This window comes from Benincasa hispida, chromosome 5, assembly GCF_027475165.1.
Source record: "Benincasa hispida cultivar pf3 chromosome 5, pf3_genome.v1.1, whole genome shotgun sequence".
Lineage (NCBI taxonomy): Eukaryota > Viridiplantae > Streptophyta > Magnoliopsida > Cucurbitales > Cucurbitaceae > Benincasa > Benincasa hispida.
In genome coordinates this window covers 51116599-51129080 of record NC_143482.1, presented here as the reverse complement: position 1 = coordinate 51129080, position 12482 = coordinate 51116599, and positions in this window count along the sequence as shown.

Below are 12482 nucleotides of genomic sequence, written 5' to 3'. Positions count from 1 at the left end.
CTTTGAACTTAAGTATGTAACAATTTAGTCTTTATACTTTCAAATTCAACATTTTAGTCTTTATTTTAAAAAATTCAATAAACTTATATATCAATTTGTATTATTTTATGATGTAGACTATGTATTCTATAATAGTATTAAGTTTCTAATTAGTTAATCAGTTTATTTATGCAAGAAACCTCATTAAATCTTAATACTAATTTCTATGATATGGAATAAATCGTTACAAATTTAAAAGTATAAAACTAAATAATTATATAGTAAAGTTTATAGACTAAATTGTTACAAAGTTAAAAAGCATAAAAGACTAAATCGTTATAAACTAACATTTAATGACTAAATTGTTACATTTATGAAAGTTTAGAAACTCAATTTTTTTTTTAGAAAAAATCTTATAAATAGAAAATTTCCAAAAATATTTATACTTTATAGCAAAAAGTTAATTTTAGAATTTTTTACTATCAAGTATAAATATTTTTAACCTAAAATAAAAGCAATGGCTAAATCTTTCAAATGTCTTGGTTGGTACTAAATTGTATTATTTCCTTATATGGGGTCTATTATATCTATGGATATTTCAAAATAATGGTAATGTAGATCAATTTGAAAATTATTATCTTTTTTAAAATGAAAAGATCCATATTATAAGGACTAGAAATGGAAAAAAAAAAGAAAAAGAAAAAGAAAATTGTTGCATGAAATTAAACCATGAGTTGAAGATGTAAAATGATGGTTGATGAGCCTTTAAGTGATGTTTGTGTGTATATATAATCCCTATATTTTTTGTTTTTATTCATTTTAGTCTTTGGATATTTTTAAAAAGGATTATTTTGGTCTATTTATTTTCATTTTTATTTTATTTTAAAGATCAAAATAATCGTAAAATAACTAAATTTAAAAGCATAATGATTAAAAGAAACATTCTGAATGTACACATATCAAAATGAATCAAAGTCAAAAGTATAGAGATTATTATTTAAAGCATATCTATAAAATACCATTCACCAATAATTATTGCATTTAAATATTAGTAGTACAAATGAGTCAGTTTTGTCTCCTTTCTTGGTAAAATACAAACACATTTAAAATAATGAAGTTGGTGGAACCTATTCCCATTCGGCTGAAAAGTAAGTGAATGGCTATCCAATTGGAGGTCCCATTATTGAACTTTTGTTATTATTATTATTATTTTATAAAAATAAATTATTATTATTATTATTATTATTATTATGAGGTATCACCAAAAGTATGGTCCCTAGTTGAATTATGAAAGGTCCAAAAAGTCGATTGGAGAGCTCGTACCTTGGGAATCCAACATTTTCACACAACTGCTTGGTTTTCCACCCTCAACTTTTTCGGGATAATTTTCATTTTTATCACTATAACATCATTTTCTTTAGCATTTAACATATTGGATGGTTATTATTATTTATTTATTAATGTTATTACCTAGGTGGAATTAGTCACATAAAAAGAATTTGCCGGAATGTTAACTATTTTGAAAAAGTGATAAAGATGATTTGTCACTCAAATATGGATATTAGACATAAAGTACAGATAAACACTATAACAACAAAATACTAACAACAAGAGATTGAATAAAGATATACAGAAGTTGGTAACCCGTTCAATGAAAATCCACTACATCTAGGGGCAGTATGCCCAACAAAGATAATCCACTAATATTAAAGAGTCAAGCAATTACAATATAGTACTTATTTGCAATAGATCGACTACTACGATGAATCACGTCGCAGAGCCCAACTCAAAGATTATCTAGGCTTTCCCTAAGTATGATAATTTTAGTGTTGAACACTTGGCTTCTGACAGTATGTGAGACTTGATTCCAACTATATTATTTTCCCTCTTACTCGATGAACTCCCTTCGTTGACGAATCTTAGGTACTTCCTAAGATGGAGAACTCCTTCTCGAAAATGAAGTCTTAGGCTTCCCCTAAGACCGAGAATCACTTCTCTATAGTAATGCTTAGACTCCCTCTAAGATCGAGAATTCCTTCTCAAGATGATAAATAATAAATCAATAAGATTTAGAGAAACACTCAAGATTGACAATGACAAAAGCTTCACAATCTCATGGATTGACAGTACACTTGTGTTTTCGGGATAAACATAATAAAATGACACAAATATCCTTCAAAACAGCCAACCCTAAAATTGTACAAAACACAATATATATATATAAGGGTAGCTTTGAGAATATCTTTTTGAAAAGAATAAATCAACTCTGCAAGGAAAAAATACAAACAGACAACGAAATCTGGAAAATCATGCTGACAAATAAGGAAAAAAAATATTATGTAAAATATATTATCTTTCACGTTACAAATGTCAATAAAAGAGTCATAACCTGTTGTGAGACATGTTACATAAACATGTTATTCAAGTTTTGTTTATAATAAATAAGCCAATCATATTGCAATAACAAATACCTTAACATATTTAGTTAAAATGTCTCTACACTAATTTAGGGACTAAATAAAAATAAGCTTCAAAACTCAAAGATAAAAAGGTAACATCAGATCTAGAGATCAAATAGAAATTAAACTCAAAACTCGAGAGTAAACATAGCAATTTAAAACTTAAGGACTAAATGAAAATTATATCTACAACTTAAAAACCAAAAAGATATTTTATCTTTATTTTTTTTTTAAAAAAACAAATCACTTTTCATGTAATTATATCAACAAATAAAGATAAGTAGAAAATTATAAATAATAGAGAATTGATATAAAGATTTACGTAATTCACAAACAATGTAATAATTATGTCCACAGACAAAGGAATACAGTATATTATTAGAGAAAAGAATTCATATTATAAATCAGAAACCTCTCAAGAATTAGAATGATTATATAGTGCATTTTTGTAAACTTTATGGTCAAAATAATATACTTGGACAGCAAGATCATGTACTCGATTATTTGAAAGATCAGATAACCGATTTAAGACATTCCAACATTTAAAACAACATGGAGGTGATAAAATAAATTATCGTATCATTTTAATAATGAACAAAGGTAGTAAGATTTTTTTCCCCTTGTTAACTAATACTAGAAAACTTCCCCAACAGAAACGTAGTGAAGGAAATGTGGGGCTGTTTCATGTGTCTGCCCAAGACCAAAGCATCAATTGAATTTGAAGATCATTCCCTTCAATGGTTTATAGGGAAGTTGTCGGTAAGTTTCAACTTCCGATTTAAATTTTGTTTGTTTGTTTGATTTTTTTTTTTACTTAATATAAATTCATTAAACCTGACATAGCAACTCAACCCTCATACAACAATTCTTCTTAGAAATTAAAAATAAAAGGGAGAAATATCTTTTTGATTTTTTAGATTTTTAGTCCCTAATGTTTCGTGAATTTTTAAAAATAAGTCTCTTCACTGAAAAATAATTAAATAAAAATAAAAATAAATGATAGATGAATTGACATGGAAAAAAATATTTTTTTACTCTTTTCGTTCATTCTTTCCACTTCCTCACTCCTATATTCTATCTCCTCCCTCTCAATCCTCTCTCTTTCTCTCTCATCCTCTTCCCTCAATCTTTTATTTTCTTCCTTCTTCTGGATAAGGTTGGCAAAAATCTCTGTAAGGTCGGATCTCCGTAGATCAAATTTGACCAGAAATGAGGTCAAATTAGAGATTCTAACCAAATTTTCGGTCGGAGACGGGGAGGTTATTCCCGCTCTGTCACCGTTCCTGATTAAATTTTTTATTTTTTAATATATATATATATATATATATATATATATTTATATATAATTATATATATTAATTACAAATATTTATATATAGAAAAAACGGAGATGGTCTCACGGGACCCGTTTCCCCTACTGAACCAAAGTGTAGAAAATAGAACATGGGGGAAAATTGGGGAAAAGAGTCTTTAATTTTATTTATTTATTTATTTTTTGTACACAAAGCTCTTATTTTGACGCTCGTGTTCGGAGAAATTTGTTTTGTTGCTTGGCTTTAGAATAGCACCATTGTCATGCTTGCCTAAGAGAGAGCATGAGAGCAGGGAGGAAGCGAAGACTAGGGGTGGTCATTCAAACTGCAATAACCAAACTGTTTCTAAGAACCGAATCGAAAACTCAGTGAAACCGAAAAATTCGGTTCAGTTCGGTTTCACTTTCGAAAACCGAATTTGAAACCGAACCGAACCGTTTTTAACTAATATATATATATATTTATATATTTAAAAAAATAGTAAAATCAAATTTAAAACCGAACCGTTATTAATTAAAATATTAAAAAAAAAATATATATATATATATATATATATTTTCGTGTCAGGTTGCCATGTCAGCTCATCTATCTTTTATTTTTATTTGTATTTAATTATTTTTCATGGAGGGAACATTTAAACCTATGTTGAAAACTCATGGATTAAATTGACCAATTTGAGATATTATGTACTAAAAACATCTATTCTTAAGATTTAAGGACCAAAAATTTTTTTTTTAAAAATAAAATAAAGAGAATAGAACTATCTTTTTTTTTTTTTTTTTTTAAAAAAAAAAATCTAAATGAAGATGCCAAAACTGCTAGTTTAAATATGTTCTCTTTTATTTATTAGTACAACGACTACAAGGATAGGGGAGATCAAACCTCCGACCTCTAATAACTTTCTTCTTTTATTATTATCTTGAAATAAAAATATAAAATAAACAAACCAATACAAAAAAAGAAGAAGTTGAAACGTTGTAACAAAGCCAAAATCAAGAGATATTGACCAAAACTAGTATGTCCCTATCAATTTAGCTTGAACACTCCCTCAACTTTAAATTAAAGGAACAACTGCAAATATAGCAATTAGGCTAAACGTATTTGTAGATATAGCATAATGCAAAAGAATTTATTGATATAGTAAAATTTATATTTTGGTTTCAAAGTCTATTAATGATAAATCATATCGCTGGTAGGAACTATCAATGATAGAGTTTGTTATCAATAGATTTTGTTATATTTACAATTCTCTAAAAATATTGTTTTAAATTTAATTACTATCCCTAAAAGTACTAGTCAATGCAATTATCCTAAATTTAAATGTCATTCAAGCTCCATTTAATAATCATTTTGTTTTTTTTTTCTTTCTGCTTTTTGAAAATAGACCTATGTTTCTACTTATTGATTTATTTGAATTGTCCTCTAATTTTGTTGTGTTTCTATAGTTCAAGACTAAAATAGTCATTTTCATAAGTTAAGGACCTAAGAACCCAACAGTTAAAAGCTCATGAACTCAAAATTATTGTTTGTAATTGGACTACTCAAAGGGCCCATGGCCCATTTAAATATGTCAATCAACATCCATATGGGCCTAGTTTTGGGCTTTATTAGGGCAACGAGAAAGCCCATTACGAGGAGAAGAAAACACAGTGCAAAATGTAAACTTTGAGATTGTTTATTGGTTAAAAAATATGACTGGCACCCGACGTAACAAAATTTAAATTTTCATTTAGAAAAATGGTAAAAAGGTTTAAAAATTATAAATGGAAAAATCAAATTTATATAATATAAAATACTAATTAGTAAATGACAAAACTACCTTAAAACAACAAAAATAAGTAAATGCAAAGATACACTGTTTTAAAAAACAATTTGAATACCACAAATACACTCTATCTAAACATTCTAGAATCACAAATACACAGTATCTAAACATTCTAGAAGCAAAAATTAAAAACCACTATGGTCCTTAACGCTTCAAACTACTTATAGAATGGGGAAGATGACGACCAAGCGGTGAGAGTCCTTAGAAACTTATGGATGTCTACAAGGACGGACTTCCTCCAAAATGAGAAAGAGCAAAGTTAATTGTATCACTGAAGTCGTTGGCAACAAAGTATTTGAAGAAATTGCAACTTCACGACGATGTGACTATTTTAAATATGATTGTGTTTGACATCAAACCAGTTGTATGGAGTTTCATCATCTTCATTCCATGTGTGCACATAAGATCTTGAAAGTCAACTTTAAACACTAACTATCAATACCAAAATGTCATTGTTGAAAATGATGTTCAAAGTTGAAATAAAAGTAGAAAACATGTGTGCGAGCGAAAAAGGTCGGCGGCCTAGCGAGAGTTGTTGTCAAAAACTAGCCAAGACGATGGAATTCAAGAAAGAGTTGCTGAACCAACGATCGCAGATATGATATTGAGAATGAGAAAATGAGATTTTGGGGGTGGCTAATTGAAGAAGATGAAGAAGATGAGATTTAGAGTTTTTTGTTATCTTATTTTAATTATAATAATAATGATAATAATAATAATAACAACAACAATATTAATAATATTAATAATAAAATGGACAAAATATCTATACATACACACACATGTTTCAAACACATTTAAAGTTTTATTCTCATTTATATGTTTCTTTTTAAGTATATCAAGACATTTTTATGTGTTTCATTTGATAATAAAAGATAAATTCAAATATAAATTAGAGAGAAAAATAAGTTTTTGTTTATTATAGTTAATTCGATATGTAGTAAGATAAAATCTAATTTGATAATAGAATATAAATTGAAATATAATTCGGGAGAGAAAAATGAGGAAAAAAACTCATTTTTTATTTAAGCTTCAACAATTACACTGCATTTATAACTCCATCAACCACAAAACCAAAAAAAAGAAGCCTAACTCGTTGTAAAGGCATATAAAAAACAGCAGGATTGCAAAAGTGAATACTTATTTGTTTATCAAAAAGACAAATTAAAGGTATAATAATATAATAAGATGATAATGAATAAAATATTATTAAAAAAATACAAAAAATGATAAAATTTAAATCAAATTTACAATTTGTTAGATGATAATATGTATAAATACTAAGTAAAATCCTAATTAGGATAAAAAAAAATTAGTCCGAATTTAAAATAATAAAAAACGAACAAAATAATATAAAATCTAAAGATATATTATAAATTAAAATAAAAATGGTGATAAACAAATTGAAGATTGACTAATTTTATATTTGTGAAAAGTGACTAAATCAAATCAAAACAGATATGAAACCACTGATTCAAATTTTAAAATGGGAGAAAAATTCGACATCTCATCTCTTGAATCTGTTAATTTAAATTCTCATAACTGACGATTTCATTTACATTGTATATCTATTGAGAATGGATTCACGGTCTCATAATAGATGATTCCAATCATACCAGGGGCAATTTGGAGATTTTAAAAATATAGGTCATGTGCGCGACATATTTTTGCCAAAAATCTTATTATTTCTATTTTAAAGGCACCCCAATTTTGCTATTTCTTCTAATTTTTCTGAAAAATATACGATGTTAGATTCAAATTTTCTAATTTTTTGATCTATAGCACGATGTTTAAATTAATTAAATTATGATTAGCTTGGCATAAAATTCATTCATGCAGTGACATTTTTTTTTTTGGTCACCATGGTATTAAATAATTAAACTTAATATAGTTTAACTCTCTAATGTCATAATTGACTTGATACAACATCAAAATAACTAGAAAAACGTTAGCAAGTCTAAACATTTGCTCAAGGCTCAAACATGTCTCTTCTTTACAAAGTCGTTTTGCTCAACTAGTCAATTACAAGATTATTCCTTTAACCTCTGTTGCATAAACACTCTTTCAATTACGTGACATGATCGAAGATCGAGATTCTCATAATTTTAATTTAATGATAGATTTTTATACTTTACTTGTTGCTCACATTGCAAACTTCCAAACTCTTTCCATACTATTATGATTAATACAACTTTCTTTTTATCATCGATTATAAGTTCTATAATTTTAATTAAGAAACAAAAAAAACTCAAAGTCGAGTTAAAGTCCATTGTCTTTGTTGAGAATCGCCAATCAAAGATAAATAAAAAACATAAAGCAAAAGAGATTGACATTGAGGTTTACGTGGTTTAGTAACCATATATAAGTTACGTCCATAAAACAAATTAGAGGAGAATAATTTTATCTAAGAGAATAATATAGATTACAGAATTGAGATGCTTATAGGGTTAAAAAATTGATATAGTGCACTTCTCTAAACCCTAGGGTCATAAACGTAAAATAGTAAGACTCTCAAATTTGGTTGTTTGAAGTGCCACATACCAGAATCAAAGTATTCCAACAACTTTACCTTCAACGCCCATCATCGATTAACACTTTGGGAGTCAAGAATGTTACAAGTACTATTTTGAATGAGTAATCCTCTATAGAATCTACATACTTGCTCTCGGTCTTAGACGATAACTTCTTCTGAATATGATGTGTATTTCTCTTCTTCTTCTTCTTCTTCTTCTTTTTTTTTTTTTTTGAGATAGTAAGTTTAATTGACCAAATGCTCACACACAACTATTTACAATTGTGCAACCATTGTTTGGTAGTTTTAAGTGTTAAAAATTCTCACACTCTAGAGATACCTAATGGTGGAGAGAAGACGATGATGACTTCTCTGTCTCCATTCCTACTCCCTTAATTTTATAGGGATCAAGACAAATATTTTCCATTTAATCATATAACAATAAGATTCAAAATAAAATTTTAAAAATTAACATTTTAATAATTTAGGGACAAAAAATTAAAATAAATTCTATAGTCTTGAGTAGGGGATTTGATTTTTTCCCTTTCTCATTAAGTTCAACGACATGAGGATGATGAAAATTTAATTAATTTTTGGTCGAAACATATATCTTAATCAGTTAAGTTAATACATGGATTTATACTAGTAAATTTGGGCTTTTTTTTTTTTTTTTTTTTTTGATAAAATGAAGGAATCGAATATTTGACTTTGAAATTGATAGTACAAATATTATGTAGATTAGATGTACTTATTTTTACCGGTCGAGTTCGGTAATATGGGTCATTATTTTATTGGACCCATTTATTAAGAATGAAAAGTAGAGAAGTGTGGGGTTGGGTTTGGGGTGGCTACTAGAAACGATGGTGATACATTATAATTATAATGTAAATTAGGTTGGTTATTAAATAAAAACGGTATGTGACACCGACCATGAATGATAAATCTTTGGGAGTCCAAAAATCCAGCTGTGAAATTTGTTTGCATTTATTTATTCACTTCAAAATAAATAACTCCCCATCCCCAGCTGTATTTTATTCTAATTTCTACCACCAATCCCCACGCGTCTTTTTCCCTTTTTTTTCCTTTTATTTTTCTTTTTTTAATAGAAGGGGGGAAAGTAGCTTTATTTCCAACTTTTATTTCATTTTTTTGCTTTAACTTTGTACACATTTTCAAACTTTCTTTTTTAATTGCAAGGAAAATGTAAATATATATATATATATATATTTCCACGAAGATTCATGCGACAATAGGACTTTAAAAAAAAAATCAAGATTTTCTTGAGTCGTTTTGTTGAAAATTTTATTGATATCTAGAAATAAATGATGTTTGAAAATAAAAAATTATTGTGTTTGATTGTGAATGAAAAATATTATCAAAATTTTATGAACAAAATTATGTTTATATTTAATTTATGAAATTAAGCATGATAATCATTTTAATGGAAATAGATTAGTTAATTAAAAAATAAATATCATTCAATATATTTATAAAAGTTAATTAGTTAATCATCAATAATAATTTTAGTTATAAATATTTGAAAATTGAGTAATTTATAATTATAATTAAATAATTAATATATTTAATGAACGTCATATTAATTATAATCTAATACTTTATAATTTTTGTAATTAATTAAGTTAAATCTTAGTAATTTTAATTATAATTAAATAAAATAAGAAAATATATTTTAATAAATAATATATTATATAAAAAGGTGAAGATTAGATAAAAATATGATATGTTAATAAAGAATACTAAAAAAAAAGTTTTATAAGTATGATATGTTAATAATTAACGAAGTAATAAAAATTAATTATAATAAATAATTAATTGATCATAAATAATCAATAGTGATTATATTTTTATAATGAAAGATTTATTTTTGAAACAATGAAAGATCAAATTTTAAATTAATCTCAATAAATAAATTATTATTATTATTAAAAAATACATGTTTGTACTAACTAAATTTAACTAATCATTGTTTACTAATTAAATACATGTAAGATATTATTAGCTAATTAATTAATTACGTAAAATAAGTAATTGCACTCCTTTAATAGATTTTTATTGTAAAAATAAGTCAAGTAAATATTTAAATAGATTATTGATTTATTAAAATAAATATTTATATTATTATTTTAAAATTAATATTCATGAATTAATCAATTATATTAAAAATGAAATTATATATAAAATGAAAACAGATGGAGGGGGAAAAGAGAAAACACACCGTTTTGGAAGAAAATAGAAAATCTCGATCTATAGAAAATAAAGATGTCTAGGAATAACTTATTCCCAACCAAAATGTTAAAACAAACAAACATAGGTTTTACATGTTAGTATCTATTTCCATTAAGACAACCTCCAATCAAACGATCACTAAAAGTCATCTAATAAATCATAACGAGTCTCATTTTTTTTCGGGATCTTTTTAAATATATAAAAAAAATAAAAAATATTTACATTTTATAGCAAAAAGTTTCAAAAGTACAAATACTTTTGGAGCTTTTTGCTATAAAGTATAAATACTTTTCGAATTTTTTTTATTTATAAGTATTTTTCTTTTTTTATGGTCTAATTTAAATAATAATAATAATAAAATGATATTATATATATATAAGTCAATCACGCGGTATTTTCAGGTCTTAAAGGATACTTGTATGAAATGAAATATAAAAGTTAGCATTTTAAAAAAAAAAAATTATCAAAAAATTGAAAACAAAAAGCTACCGTACATTTATATATATAGTTAAACTTTAATGGAAGTTGAGATATATGTAAATTCAAGTTGATTGGAGATCAATTGTTTGGAAACTACAAAAATAAAGGTCTCGGTTGAAAATGCACATAGGAGTTTGTTTCAAGCAAACTATTAAAAATTAAGAAAAACAGTGTAGTTTGATAAAAATCTGTTTTTGTTTTTATTAAAACAGAGTAAATAAATTTGCTATGTGCATTTATTAATCAAAAGAGGCCTATAAATAGGCATATTTACAACAGTGACTAACCATTTAACTACCCTTATAACAAAACTTATAACAGAATATAAACTAATTTCTAATACTCCTCCTCAAGATGGTGTGGTTATATCAAGAATACCCATCTTGGATAGTAAGGAGGAAAACAAAGTTTTTGGCAAAGCCTTGGTGAAGATATCAGCAAGCTGCAAGTGAGACCGGATGAAAAGAAGTTTGACATTGCCACGAATAATGTGATCTCGGACAAAATGGCAATCAATTTCAATGTGCTTCGTCCTTTCATGAAAAACCAGATTTTCAGCAATATGGACAGCAGCTTCATTATCACAGTAGATTAAAGAGGACCGAAAACTCGTGAAGAAGTTGTTCAACCCATAGCAATTCACTTGTAGTAGCAGCGAAAGCTCGGTATTCAGTTTCGGCAGAAGAACGGGATACCGTAGACTGCTTCTTAGCCTTCCAACTAATTATGGAATCACCCAAGAAGATGCAAAAACCGGTTATAGACTTCCTTGAATCAGGACAAGATTCCCAATCAGCATCAGAATACGCCTTCAATTGGAATGTGTGGACAAGTTGTAGCAGAATACCTTGGCTCGGAGAAGCTTTCAAATACTCAAGTAAAGACATGGCAGCATCAAGATGAGGCTGTCTAGGTTGAGCAACAAACTGACTGAGCTTATGGACAGCAAAAGCTATGTCGAGCCGAGAAATAGTCAAGTATAGCAGTCTTCCAATGAGTCTCCAATACAATGTTGCATCAGGAAGGAGGGTACCAACATCAAATTGGAGCTTTAAAGCCGGATCAAGAGGTAGAGGAGCCGGTTTACAAGCCAACAAACCATGATCTTCTAGGAGCTGCAATGTATAATTCCGTTGTGATAGAAGAATACCCTGAGATGATCTTGAAATTTCAAGGCCCAAGAAATACCGCAGAGGCCCTAAGTCTTTGAGCTTGAAGGCCTTGTGCAAATGATCTTTGATCTCATGTAGCATAAGTAAAGAAGCACCAGTAATGACTATGTCATCAACATAAACAAGCAAAGCAACAAAGGATTGAGCAGAACCTCGAGTGAATAAGGAGTAATCGGACTTAGACTAAGAAAATCCCAAGTAAAAGAGTGCCTTTGAGAACTTGTCAAACCATTGGCGTGATGCTTGCTTAAGGCCATATATGGATTTATGCAAGCGAGAAACAAGATGCTCCCCCTGTTTGTGAACAACATTGTGCTTGTAACCCAAGGGTAGATCCATGTATACCTCTTCGACTAGATCACCATGTAAGAAAGCATTATTAACATCTAGTTGAAGTAGAGACCAACCTTTTGAGACAGCAAGAGTAAGAAGTACTTTGACAGTAACAAGCTTGACAACAGGAGAAAATGTCTCAATGTAGTCGAGGCCTTCTTG